Source organism: Lycium ferocissimum, chromosome 6 (assembly GCF_029784015.1).
Source record: "Lycium ferocissimum isolate CSIRO_LF1 chromosome 6, AGI_CSIRO_Lferr_CH_V1, whole genome shotgun sequence".
Taxonomy (NCBI): Eukaryota; Viridiplantae; Streptophyta; class Magnoliopsida; order Solanales; family Solanaceae; genus Lycium; species Lycium ferocissimum.
Window position 1 is genome coordinate 47,055,973 of NC_081347.1, and position 7,014 is coordinate 47,062,986.

Consider the following 7,014-nt stretch of genomic DNA (forward strand, 5'->3'; position numbering starts at 1 on the left):
ACCAAAGACATAAGAACCATAATACTTTTACATTAAGAAGGCCGACATTAAGAGGTAAATAAGAATCGTAGACATGCTTGGACCGTAAGAATGGAGTTTTCTCGAGGCTCGTGTCATAGCCTACTTACAACTAAGACATGCCAAAAGAAAGAAGGGTTAAGCTTTACATACCTCGTCCGCTCTCAAAGCTAATTCAAACCTACGTCTCGGACTCCCCAAGATCTACAACAACATTATCGATACCAAATATTAGCTATAGGCATTTAGGAATTCAATTCCAAACTAGCACTTAATTCTACAGAAATTTGGGCGCATTTCCCTATAAATTCAACAACCCCGAGAATTCAACTCGGCCAAATCATCAACAACAACACCAACAATCATTCTAACAAACATCAACAATCAATTCGAAATGCATTATAACATTAGTAGCTCTTTCTTCATAATTCAACATTTCACTATATTCAATTCAACTACTCACATTCAAATCAACATCAACGCTCATACGTTCAATTTCTAATCCGAACCCATTCAAACAACATTCAAGAATACTTTAAACAATTCACACAATATTTCAAACAACCCAACCAATGTGCCACTTCACCCGAAACCATCCACAACCCGAGAACAACAACATCAACACCTTCCGCTCTCCCAAATTCATGAATTACACCAACAATCTACACCTTAACAATGTCATTTTCATAAATATAAAATCTATATAAGGATCACATTGGCCATTAAACAGCCCACGACACTTTCAACTTCAATTTGAACCATTAAACTTCCATTATCAACATAGAATCCACACAACAACAACAACCAAAACGCTAAATAAAACTAGTTCATTCCTTGTCACACAAGATGACCTATGTTCGGCCATCACCACACACACATATCTTAATGATTCTCATCCATTTCAACACACTACAACAACCAAACATGCTAAATAGAATTAATTCACCACTCCCACACAACATTACATATACACGGCTACATACATAATATCCCATATTCACGGCTCATCTTCAACATGCAATATTTCATGAATTTCATCCATTTTTACCTACTACAACATACACAAACCATCCATAACATATAAAAACAAGATTAAACCTTACCTTTCTTCTTAACTTCACAACTTAGCTAAGGTTGGCAAAGGATGAAAACGAGTGGTTTGTTGGCTCAAACAACAACTCCACGTTAACAAGGACCCTTCAATTAGTTGATTTGCTAGAATAAACTATTTTTTTCTTGATCAATTCTTGGACCTCAATTCTTGCAACTATGGCCGAATGGCCTTTATTTTTCTTTCTCAAAGTTTCTTGATCTTTCTAAGTGAAGAGATGATGAAGAAGTGATCACTTAGTCATCTTTTAGTAGCATATATTAGGCTTCCATGTGGCCATGGCCCACACCCCATGTGGCCGGCCACATGCCCCTCTTTTTTTTTTTTTTTCCATTTTCATGAACTAATTACTTTCCAAAAATAACTTTTGACCCCAAATTTCCTTAATACTCCATGCCACAAAATCACAAGCAACTCATGTCTTAAAACAAAATCGTAGTTAAAGTCTCGACTTCGTATCTCGAAATAGTCTTGTCCCTAACTTATCATGGTTAACCCAGATTGTCTCAATGTGAAAATACGGGATATAACACAAACCTTCTTAAATCTTTGAATTGCCATACTGGAAGAATACACACTAATTACCTTGCCGAGTCCCAACCCGTAGAAAACAATCTGATCACAAAGACTTCTGATAACCATAGTACCTCCTTAGTCATTAACAAGTATCGACGTAAACCATTATAACCGTCTGAATAAATGACCCCAGTAAGATATCATCAAGTCTACTCGCAAACTACAATAAAGCTCTGCAAACCTGTCATACCTCGATTCAGAACTGAAAGTCATTTGATCCATGAAGGTGTATTACTAGGAAATCCATATGTCCTCCTAGAAATATACACATAGTCCATTAGACTCTAATCGACCAATTCTGACTCAAAATGGATGCACAACCCCTGAATATGACCAATAGTCATCCGAACTGACTCTAAAACTTTCGAAACCAATCACACATCTGTGGTGACCAATTCTAATCTTTTCCTCATGCATAATACATCATGGCTATCACCCTCAACTCCGAAAGCTAAATTCTATCCAAGTTGTCAACTTGGTAACAAAAAAATATACCTTAAGGGCGCAATCTTCATGTTTCTCAACCTTCACCCGATACACAAATCTGATAGAACCCATGAACTCTAACTACATCAAAATATCCTTGTGCTTCCCCTTAACTTGCTTATGATTCCTAATGTTTGAACGCAAACCTGTGGCCTCGTTTAATACACCTTTAACCATCAAATCCCATATGTGAAACCTTGATATGCCCATAACAATTCCAAAAGTATCAAATCTTGCAACCTCTGCTCTAACCATCACGTAACTACTTCCAAGTCCTTAACGTCCAAAAGTGCTCACCCATGCTATCCAGTTAACAATACTTACAACATAATACACTACCATAAACACAGTCTCATCTTGAAAATATAACTCTAGCCTTCAAATTATAAAGATTCCCATAATTCCTTTCCGTTAAACATAACTAGCTCATCCATTGAAGAGTGGTATAAAATTAACCAACTGTGTACCACACAAGCAACTTCCCATGAGCCTTAACATGTCGGTTACCTGAAATTTACTTCTCATTAGTCACTGATCCCGAAACCTCACAGAACTTCGTCATATCACTTAGTTCATTTCTGTAGACTTGTTTCTTAAGTGTACTCAACAATAACACCTCATCTGAAAGATGCAAAACAACAATACCACAACCTATATTGACCCAAGTTATCCCAAAGATATACCTTATTCCTATCGATTCTCAATCAACTATACCTTTTCTTGACTCTTCAATCCCTCAATTTCCATCAGCTCACATTTACTACTATTGTCTGACTATTACTCGAACCCACTCAATAGTATGCCGCACACTCTACACCCTAAAGTTCCCTTACCTCACTCAACTCTAAAAGTGATTATTTTCTAAATCCAACATATCACTTACATAGTCCTACTATTGTCCTTATGTATCTCCATCAAGGTGACCTTGCTCATATTCCTTTAACTTAATTTTTTAAATGTTCTCTACAATTTGAATTAATTCAAACCCCATCATTGATCTACCACTTCAAATGTCTTTAAACTCTACTCGCTTGTGAAGAATTACCTCTTGCCTTACCTGTCGAACCAGAACGCCTCTAACTATCCATACAATAATCCGCTGCATTCGATCAACTCAATAATAACACCAGTAGTAGCAGGATCTAACAGAATCTTACACAATAGATACAAGGCCTTTAACCATAGTCCAAATTTAGATGCAATACCCAATAACCCTCAGAGTACCAAACTTTGACAAGCTCAACACTTGAAATGTTTCCATTGGTCAACCATTGGCCCCCACTAGTCTATAACTGTTACATCTTGGAAATTTTATGTCATTTGCGTTGCGTTATAAGGTTAATGATGTGATATAATAGTTTTAAGTGTATGCCTTAAGGTTTCAGAGTCACATGAAGCGGCGGAAGTAAGTTTGTTGAAAGATTGGATTTTGAGTCATGGTTTTGGGAAGTTTTCATATAATTTGAGTTATGTATTGCTTAGAATTACCTTTAGAGAAAGATATAGGGTCCCTTAGACAATTTATGAAGTTTTATACCAGTGCCAAGAAGGTTCTAGAAGGATTGGAGGTCAAACGAATCAAAAAGAGCGCAATTTCGCGAAACCGGAGAATGCTAGGGCAGTGTGTGGCCGTATACTGAGTATACTGGGCTGCATACTGGCTGCAAACTCTAAATTTTGGGACAGCTCACTGCCCAACATCATCCCCAAGATGAGGAAGGAGTATGCGGCCGCATACTGAGCATGCTGGCCGCGTACTCAACGCAAAATGGAGCGGGGAGGACGATTGGCCACCTTTTTAAATCCCCAGGGACCTCATTTTTATTCCAACTTTCCACACTTATTTCCCTACACTTATAGAGGCTTATTAAGAGTTATTGAAGGTTCCCAATAATTCCACACCTTTCCATATCATCAAGAGAGAAGATCAACATCAAAACTCAAAAAGAATCCATGGAAGGTGATTGTTCTTGCTTCTCTCCAAAGTTGTGGTAAACTTAGTCTTGAAAGAAGTTGGGGAAGGTGAAGTTATTCTATAGTAAGGTATGATATTCCTATTATTTACATTATTGAGTTGATATAAAGGTTTAGTGGCCCTTGGAAAGGAAAAGAATTAAAGTGGAGAAGTCATAAATGTTGAAGTGAAGAAGATGACTTTAAGGTGAACTTAAAAAGGGGATTTTGGGTAGATTTGAGACTAAATTGAATGTAACTTCTTGATTATGGCATTATGAATGATATTATTGTCGTTTGGGAGTTGTTTTTCCATATGGTAGGAGTTGATGAAATAGGGGAAGTGCTGCCCAAATTCTGTTAGCCTTTTAGTTGGTCTAGTTTGAACTTAAGCATGTTTTCAATGACTTGAGCTTAGTATGAATTCTCTTGAATGTAGAGTTTGCGGGTCTTGAAGAAGAACGTTAAGAAGTTAAGAAAACGTGAAGGTATGTTAAGGCTAACCCTTCTTTCTAAAGGCATGATTTCCTCATTTGGAATCTATACATGATGACGATGATATTCCTACGCCTACAAATGCTATAAGCTCATAATCCTCGATGATTCTATTAATATTGTTGACAATGTTCCTTGTGATGGTAATGATAATGATTATGATAATGTGTTCAATTCTAGAGATGCCATTTAAGATATTCACAATTTCCTAATCCTAGAGATGCTAGAAGCCCATAACTTACAATATTCTTGAAATACTTTGGCATAAGCTCCACATAGTGATGATGATAATGACGATGATGATGATAGTGATGGTGATTCAATAATAGAAATTGAGGGTTTATCGACTCTGTGTCACCCCGATAGTGTTATAATATTTCTCTCTGATACTTATGTATGTTATAAATGTATGAATGCTATGTTGTGACACCGAGCCTATACGGCCGAGTATGATATCTATTGCACACACACCACTGCAGTTGGGTACAGATAACACCGAGCCTTGTTATGGCCCGGTATGGATAACACCAAACCTATGTGGTCGAGTATGGTATCATTATATGTATGTGTGTGAAATGTTTTCTTCAAAGGAAGATTAAGTAAGTATGACGAACGTCTTAAGAGGTATAAATGATTCTTTTATTTCACGTTATTTTTCGTACTTGTACCATGTTATTATTTATGCCTTACATACTCAGTACATTGTTCGTACTGACGTCCTTTTATTGTGGACGCTGCGTTCATGCCCCAGGAAGACAGGGAGACAGGCCAGACCAGTAGGCTGCATCTTCAGTGATTGTATAGAGGTGCTTTATTTGATCCAGAATCGAGATAGTTAGTATTATTCTTTTGGTGTACATGTATAGGCATGGCGGGGTACTGTCCCATCTTTATGATATTATGTACTCTTCTTAGAGGCTCGTAGACAATTGTATACAGTTAGGTATCTCTCAGCCTTGTCAGCTCATATTTTATATATCATTTTGATAGCCTTGTCGGCTTGTGTATATATGGGCATAGTTGATGATGTTTATATAAAATGGTGCCTTAGTCTGATGGAAATTCTATTATTGATGCATGGAATTATAATATAGCCATGTGGCTCACCTAGATATGATCATGAGAGTATGATAATAGGTGCTCGGCAGGTTAGCTCTTGGTACCCATGATGGCCCTCCGGTTGGGCTGTGACCAAAGTGGTATCAGAGCAGTTCGTCCTAGGGTGTATCTACAAGTTATGTCCAGTAGAGTCTTGTTTAGGGGGGTATTGTATGCTACACTTATAAACATGAGGCTGCGGGCATTTAGGAATGAATGAGCTTCTTCTTCATCATAGATTGTGCGATAGAGCTATGATATAAGAGTTTTTCTTTCCTTAACAGTGTGTTATGTTTTCAGCAATGCCTGTAAAGAGAAAAGCTACAGTAGCCCAAAAGAGCAAGACAGTGGCAGGAAGACGGACTAAGAGAGTACCGCTAACATATATAGAGGAGGGTGAGTCCCATAATGAGATTCCATCTCGGTCCTCTCACTCACCGTTTGCTTCAGAGAGGCATGAAGGAGCCTCAGCCCCAGCTCTAATACCTCCAGTTCCTCCACCAGATGCCTCAGGCTAAGAAGTGAAAGAGGCTATTCATTTGCTAACTCAGTTAGTCGCCGCTCAGGCCCAGCGGCAAGGTACCGGCCATGGTGATAGGGCAGTCAATGCCAAAGCCCGTGATTTTATCAATTTGAACCTTCCAGAATTCTTTGGGTCAAAATCGGATGAGGATCTGCAGGGCTTTATAGATAGAATGTTGAGAACGTTGCGGATGATACATGCTTCGGATGTTGAATCGGTAGAGTTGGCCTCTTATAGATTACGGGATGTTGCGATCCATTAGTATACGATTTGGATGTCTTCTAGAGGAGTTAATGCACCCCCACCCATATGGCAAAAGTTTGTAGATACTTTCCTCCAACATTATTTGCTGCCAGAAATGCGACGGGCTAGAGCTGACAGGTTCTTGAATCTTCGACAGGGGAGTATGAGTGCTCTAAAGTATAGCCTCCATTTTAATTCTTTGGCTAGGTATGCTTTGGCCATGGTAGCCGATATGGAGATCGTGTGCACCGATTTGTGAGTGGCTTAGGGCCACATTTGATGGATAAGTGCTTGACAGCCGCACTTCAGGATGGTATGGACATTTCTCGCATTTAGGCCCATGCCCAAAATCTTGAAGAACGGCAACAACAACAAAGAAGTGAGCGTGAGCTTGATAGAAACTACAGTAAGAGGGCTAGATCCTCGGGTTCGGCTAGTGAGTTTAGAGGAGGGCAGAGGTAGCAATATTCTATACACTCAGGCCATTCAGCGACTAGTGCACCTCCGCGAT